At 46.9% G+C, this 12,708-nt stretch overlaps 1 protein-coding gene and 1 long non-coding RNA gene across 9 annotated transcripts in view; one reads left to right on the forward strand and one right to left on the reverse strand.

Moving 5' to 3' along the window:
* grid1b (glutamate receptor, ionotropic, delta 1b) overlaps nucleotides 1–12,708 on the reverse strand; it is a 381,406-nt gene that overhangs the window by 284,065 nt on the left and 84,633 nt on the right. The gene's annotated exons all lie outside the window — the stretch shown is intronic.
* Nucleotides 1,126–7,448, forward strand: LOC147240004 (uncharacterized). 4 transcript variants are annotated; one of them, XR_015111487.1, is made up of 3 exons: nucleotides 1,126–1,275; nucleotides 2,672–2,880; nucleotides 3,887–7,448. It is a non-coding gene; the product is annotated as an uncharacterized LOC147240004 (long non-coding RNA). The 4 variants fall into 4 exon arrangements; XR_015111489.1 differs by lacking the exon at nucleotides 1,126–1,275 and adding an exon at nucleotides 1,346–1,439; XR_015111488.1 differs by lacking the exon at nucleotides 1,126–1,275 and adding an exon at nucleotides 1,987–2,107.

The raw sequence follows: 12,708 nt of genomic DNA on the forward strand, positions 1-12,708 counted from the left end.
TGTTCTCTGGATCTGTGCTGAACGCGCTCGTCTCTGCTGCTGCGTCTCATCCATGTGATGGTGGTGCCACTGCCGTGTCCCACTTTCTCCCCGTAGAACCAGAGAACAGCAGAACATTTTTAACTCTGGCTGATGTTTCGGGTTCGGCCGCAGCCACCTGCTGCATCACAGCCAGACCGAGACGCCACCCGCTGAATTATTAAACACTGCACCTTTAAATGCGACCACTTGCACTCTCTCCTTCTGTCTCTCCACCCTCCCTCCCAAAGGCCGTGTGGTGAATTATTAAACAGCTCCATGTAGGTTGATGTCGTTATACCACACTCTTCCTCCCTCTGCTCCCTCTCACGTTGTTTCCATCCCTACATTCACAAGAATCCCCTCCACGTCAAGCAACGACGCCATCCGGGTTGAGCTTTTAATCCTCAGAGTGGCGCACAAGGACCTGGAGAACAGGGACCTTGAGAACACGGACCCAACACTACCGATCTCATCTGTGCTTGTTACAAACACAGCCGTCCTCCAACTCAATGTCTCATGTGTCGTCCTCCAATTTTCCAACATTATCTTCTTCATTTCCTGCTCATTGTCTTGCGACTGATTTCTTGGTAAGTTTGAGGAAAATCAAGTGAGTTTACTGGAGATGAATGTGACAATCAAAGCGAAGAAATGCTGAATTGCTGAATAAACGAATGACTAATGTCATCATGTCTGTAATTATTCACTCACTGATGAGTCCGAGCGTCAGAACGCCATCACATCCGGTCCTCTCGCCGGCTCCGGGCTGCAACCCCCAGTGGTGCTGCTACGCTAATCTACGCTAGCCATTATGTTGCTACAATGGAAAACTTTTACTGATTTATTTAAGTGTTGCATTCTCTGCAGACTCCCGCTTTTAGATCCGGTGACTGCAACTCTTTCAATATAAATGAAGACCATGTCGCACCAGAGCCTGACGTGTCCCAGTGTGATCTCACAGTGGACGTGCGGGACGCTGTGATGCAGGAAGTGGGACGGCGGAGTGTCTGATTCTCTCCTGACGGCAGATGTACGGAGCCGACTTGGCCTGATAACTGAGGAAAACTTCCATCTGGCAGCTCAAAGTTCTGGGAAGCTACTTTAGAGACACCAGAGATGTCTGTCTGCCTCACTCAGAGTCCGGCGAGGGGTTCTAAAATGGTGGCGACAACTGGAGAGGTTATAAAAACCTGCATGACGGAGCCAAACTCAAGTCTGAAGGGAGGTGACGAGCAGGAGAAACTTCCAGTTTCCCAGGTAACCCTTAAGGCGCATCGGAAGGAACTACATCCTAAACGCGGCAGAAGCGTGACTGTAAATTTGAGGGAGTAAGAGAACCGTATCGTTCTGTGTCGCGGGAGGTTGCTTGTCAGTAGCTCAATGAAATGAAGGACGCTGGATGGAACAACATGAATAAAACCGTAAATCTTCTTGTTCTACTAACAGATGAGGTCGAAACTCTAGAACAAGAAACAGAAAAATTCCTCCCGAATCTCTAAGAACACACAAAGATCCGGCAGCGTGTTGTGCGAGTGTCAGCAGAAGTGTCAGTGAGTCAAAAGCTTCGGCGCCCCACATCAGCGTCGTGTTCCTGAAGGACCCCAGACCAGCAGCAGCAGCGGGGGCCTCCATTTTCTCAGTTCATTAGAAACAACGATACCCACAAACTCAAAACACACTCGTTTAGCTTGTCAACCTCAGTCTCTCTTTTATTCTGTGCCTCTTTGTTCCGTCTTTTTTGTTGTTGTTTTTTCAGTGGAGTGTTTCCAAAAATGGTTGGAAGAAAACAGAACAAATCTGTAGTTTTTTACGAGATGCTGCAATAGCGCCGTATTGTTCCCAACTGCTTCCATGTTTACGGGGCAGCGCGGGCGGCGCTGCGGTGGAAAGAATGGCGCTGCTGTGGTGTTAGCATGGTGTCGTGGAGGTGTTAGCACAGCGCTGCGGTGGTTCGCCTCACAGCGGGAAGCTCCTGCATTCGAGTTCACGCGTTCTCCTGGTGTCTGCATCGGTCCTCTCTCGGTTCTCCGGGTTCCTCCCACACGGCAAACACACGCTCGGTAGTTTAACTGGCGACTCTAAATGACCTGTAAGTGAGGGCGGAATCTGTTTGTCTAATTTGTGACCTGGTTCAGGATGACCCCGCCTCTCGCCTGATGACGGCTGGGACAGGCTCCATCCCCCATGACCCTTGGCAGACAGCACGGATGACGGATTGATTTATTTTCTTACACAACTTTATAAAAAGTTTCATTTGTTCAAACGAAGAAATAAGTTCTTTTGCAGAATTTCACAAAATTACAGTCGTTTCTCCTCGTTATAGCGCGTCCTCCGTTTTGTCTCATCTCTCCCTCTTTGTCCCATCTTGTTTCTTGGTCCTATTTCAGGGTTTCTGGGGAGTTTGTGGATTCGTGGATATTCTGCTCTCACTCTCTCTCTGTGCTCTTCTTTGTGCTATTCTTGTAAACATCCCCATTCAAAAAAAAATCCCATTTCCAGGTTTTTCTGAACTATTTCAGGTCTTTACAAACCCTGTTTTGATGTGATGCTTTATTCGCTTCCTCCTTTATCAAATGCTGATCTTTCTATTTCCAGGGTTTCTTGTTTATTTAGTTCTTTGGCTCAGAAGTTGATTTCCTGTTTAACATTTCAGAGTCATTCCAGCAGCCGGTGCTGTCAGCAGGAGAGCGCCGACGTGACTCGGATGCCGAGAGCCCGTTCGCCTGCTGCCGGCGAGCTGCTGTCGAAGGTGGTGAAGGGGTGTCGAGGGTGAGGCCGTACCTGCACGCCTTGCACACAACCAGTCCAGCTAATGAGGTTTGGAGCAAACTACCAGCTGAAAGCGGTCTCCATAGAAATACGGTACGGGGCAGTGACCATACGCCGCTTCTTACAGGGATTTATTTATTTTCCTGCCTTACAGGGAGAATAAGCGAGGACAGTCTCGCAATCAGAACCGTTAAAACACAACTTCCAAACAAGAACAGAACAATGGAGGAATTTCGAACCAAACCTTACTGAATAAAGTGTGGGGGTCTGAATGCAGCCTCAGTTAATCCTGTGCAGACGTTTTAACACAGAGACACTCACAGACTGCTACACTTCTGTGTGTTCACACCAAACACGAATGCGAATTTCGCGTCGTGTTATTTGCGCGAATTTGACCGCCAGATCACTTTAGTGTCCATTTGTGTCATTCACGCGAATACGCTCACCTGCCCGAGTAGCGAGTGTTTCCGGCAACGTTTCTGTCCGCCATTTCACCATGGATATACAAAGAACTGTTGCGTTGTACCTGCCGTGGAAGGCCGAAATACGTCGGAAAACTAAACGCCGTCATATCTGGGTTAACAACACCATCTAGAGGCGAGCACCGAGCTCCCCCAGGGGCTGCGTCTGGATAACTGCCGTTTCCAGCGGTATTTCGGATGTCGACTGGCCAGTTTCACGACCTGCTCGCTAGGATCGGTGACAGGATTTCACGAATGGACACCAACTTATTCAACCGGTTCTTGTAATTTTGACACGTAGGGTCGTGTAGCACCGGGTTCCCACACACAGCCACAATCAACTTGTCCTCCATCTTGTGACACAGTCAGCCCTGACGTGGGGACATCCTCAACGCTGATTGGCTGTCGTAACGCGAATTTTTCACCAAAGTTGAATATTTTCAACTTGCACGAAAGGCGAATTTGCCTCATTCGCACCGCCTGACTGAAAATTCGCGTTTGGTGTGAACACACAGTGAGGTCGGCGCTCACATTACAACAGCGGAAACATGAGGCTTGCAGACCTTATCTGTGTTTGGCTTTGAAGCATCCTGGGTTTCAGCACAGTCACCAGAATAATATCAAATCTGATTTAACAGGAGACCTCAGAGGAGACTTCAAACGCTTCAGCGGCACCAGGCTTATAATCCAAAAACTGCCGGGGAAAAAAAATTTGGGACTGTGCCACAAAGGATCCCTATTATTCCTCCACGGCGTTATCATCTGCTCCCTGCAACATGAATTCAATAAAACGGAAGTACAAAAGGTTTCAAGTCAAAGTGAGAACGCAAAGGCGCTGGATTAAGCCGTGGGTCATCTGTGGTCAAGACTGAACCGCCGGCCCTGAGAGGATTGGTCACAGCAACGTTTATACTGAGCAACAAAGAAGAGGCTCTAAGGGCAGAGGAGACTTTGAACTCCAATAAACCTCAGGCAGTCAGTCGTACATCACGGCTGGCAGCTAATATGGAGCAGCATGGAAGCCAAGGAAGAGGAGGATCCTGATACAGGAGCCGATGGGTCGATAGTCAGCGAGAGGCGAAGCCTGACAGGGAAGAACAAGCCCAGAACCATCGATTCCTCTACTACGTTAATGCATGATGAATACAGAGGAAAAAGGCAAAGAGAAAAAGAGTCTGAGCGGAACAAACACGTGCTTCATCAATTAATGTGAGCTACGTCTTCATCTGTGGAGGATAAAGTCAGATGTAAATCCATCCGTTTACCACTGACACAAATCTGCTGCTTTTGGTGCGACTCAGTCGTCCTCGCTATGCTCGTTTGGAACCCAAAATCCTGAGATAATAACGGAGATGAGCCTGATTGTGGCTATTTCTGCCTTCAGGAAGCTGCTGTGTGACGAGCTCCATCCTCCTGATATGGGACGGGAAAACTGCTGAACGGAGCTAAAATATCAGCGTTTACTCTTTGTATTTACAAAAGGGATTATGAAAAAATGTGTTTTCAAACTCTCCAGAGAAAATCTGCTGCATGTTTGTTCAGGAAATTACATTCCAAGGACATGTCACAAGAGTGACAGTGTTGCTGTGGATCCTGGCTGTCAGCAGCCGTCCGTAAACGCTTCACACTGGACAACTACGGTACGGTTAGCATGAAGCTAACGGACAATGACTTCTAACTACTAGCTAACTGCGAAAGTGTTTAAATTAATCTATTTCACAAGCTTAGTATCATAGCGTATTATATATATTGTCTTTTTCATCAGTAAAACACAGAAACTAAGCGGAAAACTTTCAGCGCTAACCCTGAATGGAAACAAAAGTGCTTTCGTTAGCTGACAGCTGCCATTAGCTTCAAGCTAAATGAACATGGCTGGCTTTAATAACACTGGTTAGTTGCTATGGTGAACCAGTGTCAAACTGGAAAGGTTATGGTTTATTTTCAGCTCAAATCAAAGTGTTTGTGGATCATACCAGATTTAAACAGTTAAGCTGTTGTTTGCAGTTATTGTCTGTTCGCTTCAGGCTTAAATAAAGGGTCAGGCAACTTTGGAGTCGTTAGAACACACCACACTGAGAACCTGGAAGGAAAATAACTTTTTTCTTGGTGATCTAACAGCTCTAGTGAGGTTTAGGCACAAAACCATTCAGGAAAGATCAGTTTGATGTTAAATAACAACAACAACTGCGAATGTCACGACACTCCAGGTAATAATTACACAGGTTTTATGACATTTACGATGTATCACTACTGAAAATGACGGAGAGCTGCTTATAGAATTACTCCTGCCACACCTGTCTTTGAACGTCACACTGTTCAACAAAGTCAAATCTATAATTTTGATACCTGCCGTCCAACGGGCTGGTAACATCCTGGTCAGTACACGAACGGACGTCTCCATTGTTAATATCCGTTAACGTTTCCATGTGTAACAGCATGTGTCAGAATCCGTCCGACTGACTGATGGTGTTCTTCTACTTGTCAGGTTTTCGGTTCACTTGCAATAACCAGATGGGAAATCTTTCTCTCCGTTTATAAATATTTTAACAAGAGAGAAAATGGCTTCTACAGTTATAGATGATTTTATATACTGCTGAGTTCATTCAGTCTGAGAGCTTCAGTCCCTGAGGGAAGCAGGATGAAGCAGGCTGGAGTGAGCAGGTGATTGATAGACTATACACATACACACACACACACACGCACACACACGCACACACACACACCTTTAGAATATCACTATTTTCCCAGTCTGAATAGAAATGCTGGCAGTTTAATGTCTCCATGTGCCATTGTGGCCAAACAAGCCATTTTCTTTGTGGTCGGCATCTTCGTCTGAAGCCAGCCTGTCAAACCTGCAGCTCTGGGTCGTCTCAGCACAGTCGCGTCAGCTACTCCCTCATTAAAAGTTCAAGTTTACAAGAATAGAACAATAACATTGTTAATATTATAATAATAACATAAAAACATGTTGAACTACTGGACGAAGAACATCTCCTCCTACTCACAAGTTCATTCTCACGATGTTCGACTTGGAAGCTTCAAAGTTCAAGTGTTTTTTTTGCTGGATTCTGGAACACAATCAGCTTCCAAAAATGAATTTGATGAAACAAATTCATCACCACCGCCCCTTCAAATCTAGATTTTTGATTTACATTTTCACCAAAAATTGTGTGATTTTTAAAAAAAAAATTGTTCTGAATCATAACAGCAAGTAGGTTCCTCAGACCATAGTCCAGATCCAAGGACCTAAATCTAGTCCGACCTAAGAACCCTGGTGGCTCTGGAGTGCTGGGAGTCAACCGGACTGGTTCAGTTTTTTTTCGATGGGTTCCGGTTGCGGAGTGTGGAAGTTTTCTCTCCGGGCAGCTCAAACCAGTTGCAAGAGGTTGTGGTGGCATACAGTCACCCATTAAATAATAGAAGAGGAAAAACAAGCAGGAGCCAAAATGAGCCGCGGCGGAACATGGAGAGATGAGAAGGTTCCACACACGACACCAGGACGCAGGAACGTCGTGCAAAGCTCTTTGATACAGATCCAAAACTAACCTGGTTTAGAAATACCACAAAAAATATGCAGCCGGTATGAATTCCTCCTCTCCGTTCCCTCCATCTCTCCTCCCTCCCATCTGCTTCCAGGAGGTGGGGATGAGCAGAGAGTAGAGCCATCAGGCAGTGAGTCATCCTCCTGCTCTGGGACGTAGCGGTTCATCTTCTCCGGGTCCTTCAGGGTGGCTTTGCTCTAATGTTAATATTTGAGTAAAGAAACGTTCCCCCTGCTGGGACTCAGAGCTCCGCTGAGAGAGTCGAGCTGGAGGTCAGGAAAGCACCAGGATGTTGGGATCGCTCGCTAGGAACAGAAACCATTGCTTTTGTCCCGACGCACTCACACAGTTTGCTGCTAAAAGCTGCTAACGAAAAGAACGACATGAACGCAGCAGCAACGCGTCCGAGTGGCTCACACCAGGAGCTGATGAGGCGAGGCCAGACTGGCGCACTGTCCAGAGAAAAGGAACAATTCTGGAGTGGTCATTCATGTTATTAAGATTATTATCTGACAGAATATCCAGCATGGGCTTTGGTTCCCTTCATTTTATTTCTGTGCGTTTGGAGGAATTGCATCAGAAAAGTCCCTAAATTTTGCACAAGAAAGGTTTTTACTCTCTGACTGATACACAGTGAGTTTAAGCAACCAAATGTTCTGACGCCTTTTAAACTTCAATGTCTTTACAAATAAAGCTGAACTTTTTGTTTGAACCTCATTGGATTTAAAAAAAAAAAAAAAAAAAACCCACAAGCCTCCCATCTGACTCGGGGTGCTTCGACAGATCAAGCAACCGAAAAACCAGAAAGATGGAGAGCGAAGACGAGGAGAAGAAAGAGGAAGATGAGTCGAGCACGGAGACGAAGATGAAGACGGCGGCTTAAGTTTTATTTTCCCCTCAAACGCTTCGTTTGCTACAAACACTGTTTTCCCTCCAACAGATGAGTCGTCTGTCTGGGTTTCAGGTTTACACACACACACACACACACACACACACAGATATCAGTGACGCTGCTCTCAGCTGGGAAGCGTGTTCATGTTGGTGTGTTAAAATTTTTGTTTCTCTTCTTTCATTTGTTTTCCACCTCGTGAAGAATCGAGACGAGGAAAGAGAAGAAGAACGGAAGAACGAGGAGAGAAATGAAAGAGAATAGAGTAGGATTTGGTGTGTGTGTGTGTGTGTGTGTGTGTGTGTGTGTGTGTGTGTGTGTGTGTGTGTGTGAGTGAGAGAGCGAGATTTATCAGCAGCATGCCGGCTGACTCCCCAGACAGGGCCTTTAGCCCTCTCTACTTTCTGATTTCCCCTTTATCTCACACACACACACACACACACACACACACACACACACACACAGATGACAAAGCCAGTTAGCGCCACGTCTTTTTTGCAGCTGATTATTTGCTGGCTTTTTGCCTTGTGTCCAGATTATCCTCATTCACTGGCCCCTAAATTGACCTTATCCAGAGACTGTGTGTGTGTGTGTGTGTGTGTGTGTGTACTTGGGAGAGAGAGAGAGAGAGAGAGAGAGCAATTGATAAATTGGTGTGCATGGGAGGGTGCTTGTGGTTAAATCAAGGTGTATGCATTGTATTTGAGCATGCACGTGTGTGTGCGTGTGCGCGCGCGCGTGTGTGTGTTGCTCTGGGAGTGAGAGACATTTTCGCTTTTCCAATTTGAGGCCGCCGACAAGAACAATAATAAATTGCCCTGTCAACGCAAATTGTTCTGTCAACTCACTGGGACAGTGTACACACACGTACACACACACCAGTCACTGGCACACACAGGCACACCATCAATAGCCCCGCCGCCGCCGCTGCACCCCATCCCCCCAAGGTAATTGGATTTGAAATTAGAAAAAGCCAACAAATTGATTATCGAGGCCATTAGCCGAGCTCCTGCCAGCTGATTGGCCGCCTGTGAGGTGGCGCTCGTCAGATAACCAGGCTGGAATCTGCATGCGGGTATGTGGGCGTCACGTGAAGTTCAGATTAACGCCAGCGGCTGAAGAACTCTTCAGTCTGAGGGGTTGCTCCAGGTCACTGCTGCCTCCTTAAAACTGATATGAAACAAAGTTTTCTTGAGGATGGTTTTTCAAACTCTTAGATGCCGGTGCCCCGCCGGGGTTTTCCTGCTACCAGCCAGCAGGGGGCATCTGTGGAGGGACTCGCCACAACCACTACGTCTGTTGTCATAAAATACAAGATGTCTTGGGAGCCAAATGTTGTTATGCTTTGACAAACACAATAAAATCCATAAAACAAGCGGCTTCAAAGTTATTTTGAGGCTCAATGCGTGCGATGCGGTCACGTTTCTGCCTTTTCTCTTGTTGTAACTTCAGCGGCCACTAGGGGGCACCTAACCCGGGAGCTGACGCTAGAACCCGACATGTCGCATTAGAAAGCTGAGTGTCACTTGAAACTGTGACAAACTGACGGCTCCCATACAGAAACCGACATTTTATGGATTGTTACTCGTTGTCCAGCAGGAAAAAACAATCATTTGTTTCGCCGTCGATTTTTTTCCAGTTATCATGATTACGTCCCAGTAACCTCTTAGCAGGAAGTGGCAGCCATCTTGAAGACACTTGCTAAACAACACAAACAACGTTCGTCACTCACAGGAAACACCAGTCACTTGGGTTCAGTTTGTCCACGTTCCGCTGCTGCGGTTCAGACCAGAACGAGCCTGGCGGCGCCTGTGAAGGACACCTGGGAGCCACGGAGGTTACCCAGCTGCCATCTGTCAGACAGCATGCAGACGCCACTTGTTTTTGTTTCCTCTCTCTTCTTCTCTCTCACTTTCACCCTCAAACTTCTGGAATGTAAAATAAATTCCAGCCAGCAGCCGGTTTACCTGCCATCTGCTCGGAATTAGTAGACAAATTGTATGTCAGCCTGTGTGTGAATCACCTGCTGCTGGCAGCTGCTTCCTTCCTGGAACCGCGTCACCGCTCCACCTCAGCACTCCGGTGAGCGGCCGGTGGCGAGCAGCTCACAAGTGCTCACTATTGATCTCTTTGATCAATCAACACAGAGATCTTTGATCAGCTAAACGTTGCAGTAGAAACCACGTCGATAATCCCATGTGTCCTCACCAAGACACAGCTGGGAACGTGTTCTAAATCCATACAATCACCACCAGGAACGTGTTCTCACCACGACACAGCTGGGAACGTGTTCTAAATCCATACAATCACCACCAGGAACGCGTTCTCACCACGACACAGCTGGGAACGTGTTCTAAATCCATACAATCACCACCAGGAACGTGTCCTCACCAAAACACAGCTGGGAACGTGTTCTAAATCCATACAATCACCACCAGGAACGCGTTCTCACCACGACACAGCTGGGAACGTGTTCTAAATCCATACAATCACCACCAGGAACGCGTTCTCACCACGACACAGCTGGGAACGTGTTCTAAATCAACACCACATAGCCAGGAACATGCTCTAAAACAACATGGCCCCATCGGGCACGTATTCCCAACGACCCCACCAGTAAAGTGTTCTAAGTAAACACTACGCCATCGAGAACGTGTTCTAAATCATCTCTGTATTCATGTCCATCCATCTATGGGGTTCCTGCGAGCTTCATGAAGCATTTTTGAATGTAAAACTAAAAATCAAATCTTCCTCATCTAAAGTGCTGTTGACTCCTGGAGGCTCAGGGAAGTTGCAGGAACTTGAGAAACAAGAACCCAACTGTTGACTCTTGATTCATTCTTCAAAATAATTTGTGGATCCATTTTAATCTGGTTGGGAACCTGCCTCAGGGAAATAAATTATAAAGCACTTCACTTAACTGCCCGCTCTCCATGAAGCGAAGGGACAAGATGGCAACATTAAAAGCCTGCGTTTAAAACGACTCCCCGTCCAGACGGAGAACCACTCGGTTCCTCCGGTTACGTGTCCGGATATCCGGTTCCAACGGGTGGAACGGCTCCAACCAAAGGAGCTCAGGGACTACTCCTCTCATAAGCCTTTGCAAAAGATTTGTTCCATCCTGCAGCGGCTAAAAGAATATTTGGTGATCTTTTTAACATCATGTGTTGAGGAGGCGTGTGTGCGTGCGTGTGTGTGTGCGTGTGTGTGCGTGCACGTGTGTGTGTGTGGTTCAGTTGTCGTTCCAGTGAGGATCAGCTGTCAGTTCACCAGCAGAATCCAGCTTCTACGTTTCAATAATTCTTGATTTATTTTTTTACTTTGGTTGTTGATCATTCACTCCTCCATTCGCCTCTACAAACATTAAAGTTCATGTTTGGGGTTCTGCAAGTTGACCTTTGACCTCACATACAAGCAGAGTTGAATCTCATGGGGACGTGGAACATCGTGGTGTCTGAGTGAGTCCAAAGAAGGTGATGGGGCTTGAAATATGTTCATCTTTCTGTGTGTGTGTGTGTGTGTGTGTGTGTGTGTGTGTGTGTGTGTGTTTGACTGTGAAACTCGCTAATTAGCGAGTATACAGGTGCCCCTGCTGTACTCACAGGTTGCCGTGGTGATGGTAAATGTCGTTTGACTGCTGGATGAGAGAGTTAATTCCAGAGACACTCCTGCTTCTCTAACTACCATCTCAAGGAATAAGAGACCCTCCAGAGTGTGTGTGTGTGTGTGTGTGTGTGTGTGTGCGTGTGTGTGTGCACGTGCGCACCTGTGTGTCAAAGACACAGTTTGGATCTTCAAGTTCCTTCCGTACGTGTTTGCTTGTGTCATCGACCAAAAATAGAAAGAAGAGAAACTGAAGGCAGAACCTCCTGGTCTGGTATCAGGATCTGAGGCTTGTGAGGGTCTTTAACTGTTCTTCAAACCAGAACCACAGCCACCAAAATCACGATTTTTCATTAAAAAGCACCTCATTTTTTACGCGTCATTGGCACTTCCACCAAACGGGGCGGCGGCCGTGTCCCCTGCTCCGTTTAACGGCACAAAACGCACCAAAAATAATCAAATGTAAAAACCACACAAATAAACAGCGTGAATCAAATCCGGTAGGGACAGAAACCTCCTGAGCTCCTCAGCTGAGCCCAGCAGAATTTTACAGGATTTGACGACATGACATGAGGTTGCAAACTTCATAAGTTGTTTTTTTTAAATAATATTTATAAAACTCATAGACACTCGATATTTTTTCTTTTAAGTTTCATTTTTTTGGCCATTTCACCCGTAGGAGAGGCATTCACAAGCTCCGTAGACGAGACGCTTCGGAGGTTCTCCCACATTCAACCCCGCCTGCTCGGCACCAGAAACCTTCATGAAGGAAGTGAGAGCAAAATAAGAAAAAGGTTCCTGAACTCAAATCCACCATTTTAAACTTTTTTTCTCCGCTCACTTTTGCAGCGTGAAATTTCAGCGAGTTTCATCACCACGCTGCTCAGAGGGGTTTTTATCATCGGCATCCGGACCCGAGCTCACCTTGGCCTCTCCGCCCGCCCCCTGCTGCTGCTGCTCTCACCGCCGCTCTGCGGCCCGGACGCCGCTCTCACCAGCCCGACGGTGTGAACTTCTAATTGCCATATTGTTACAAAGAGGATTAGAGGGCCAGTTGGGGACCCCGGCCAGCCGAAGACAGATTATACCGGACATTATTGCGAGGGGAGGAGGGATAAAGAAACACGGTGCTGCCGAGGAGCTTAATTTGTTCAGCTGCGACTCGCAAGTATGAACATGTTATAAATCCCACTAATGATGACAACTAGGAGGTAAGAAGAGGTGAGGAGCATAATGACGCATGAAGGAAAATGAGGGAGGGGAGAAGATTGGTGGTGATGGTGGTAGGGGGCAAGAAAAGAGGATTATGGGAAAGAGAAGATGAGTCGTTGAGGAGGCAACAAAGAAAAGTGAGGAAGGAGAGATGAGGACACAGGAGAAGGGGATGAAGGATGGTGGAGAATGGGCCGCAGAGGGACGCACGGCA

Source organism: Aulostomus chinensis, chromosome 23, assembly GCF_037954235.1.
Source record: "Aulostomus chinensis isolate RoL2024-O1b breed Wild chromosome 23, RoL_Achi_v1.0, whole genome shotgun sequence".
NCBI classification, from domain to species: domain Eukaryota; kingdom Metazoa; phylum Chordata; class Actinopteri; order Syngnathiformes; family Aulostomidae; genus Aulostomus; species Aulostomus chinensis.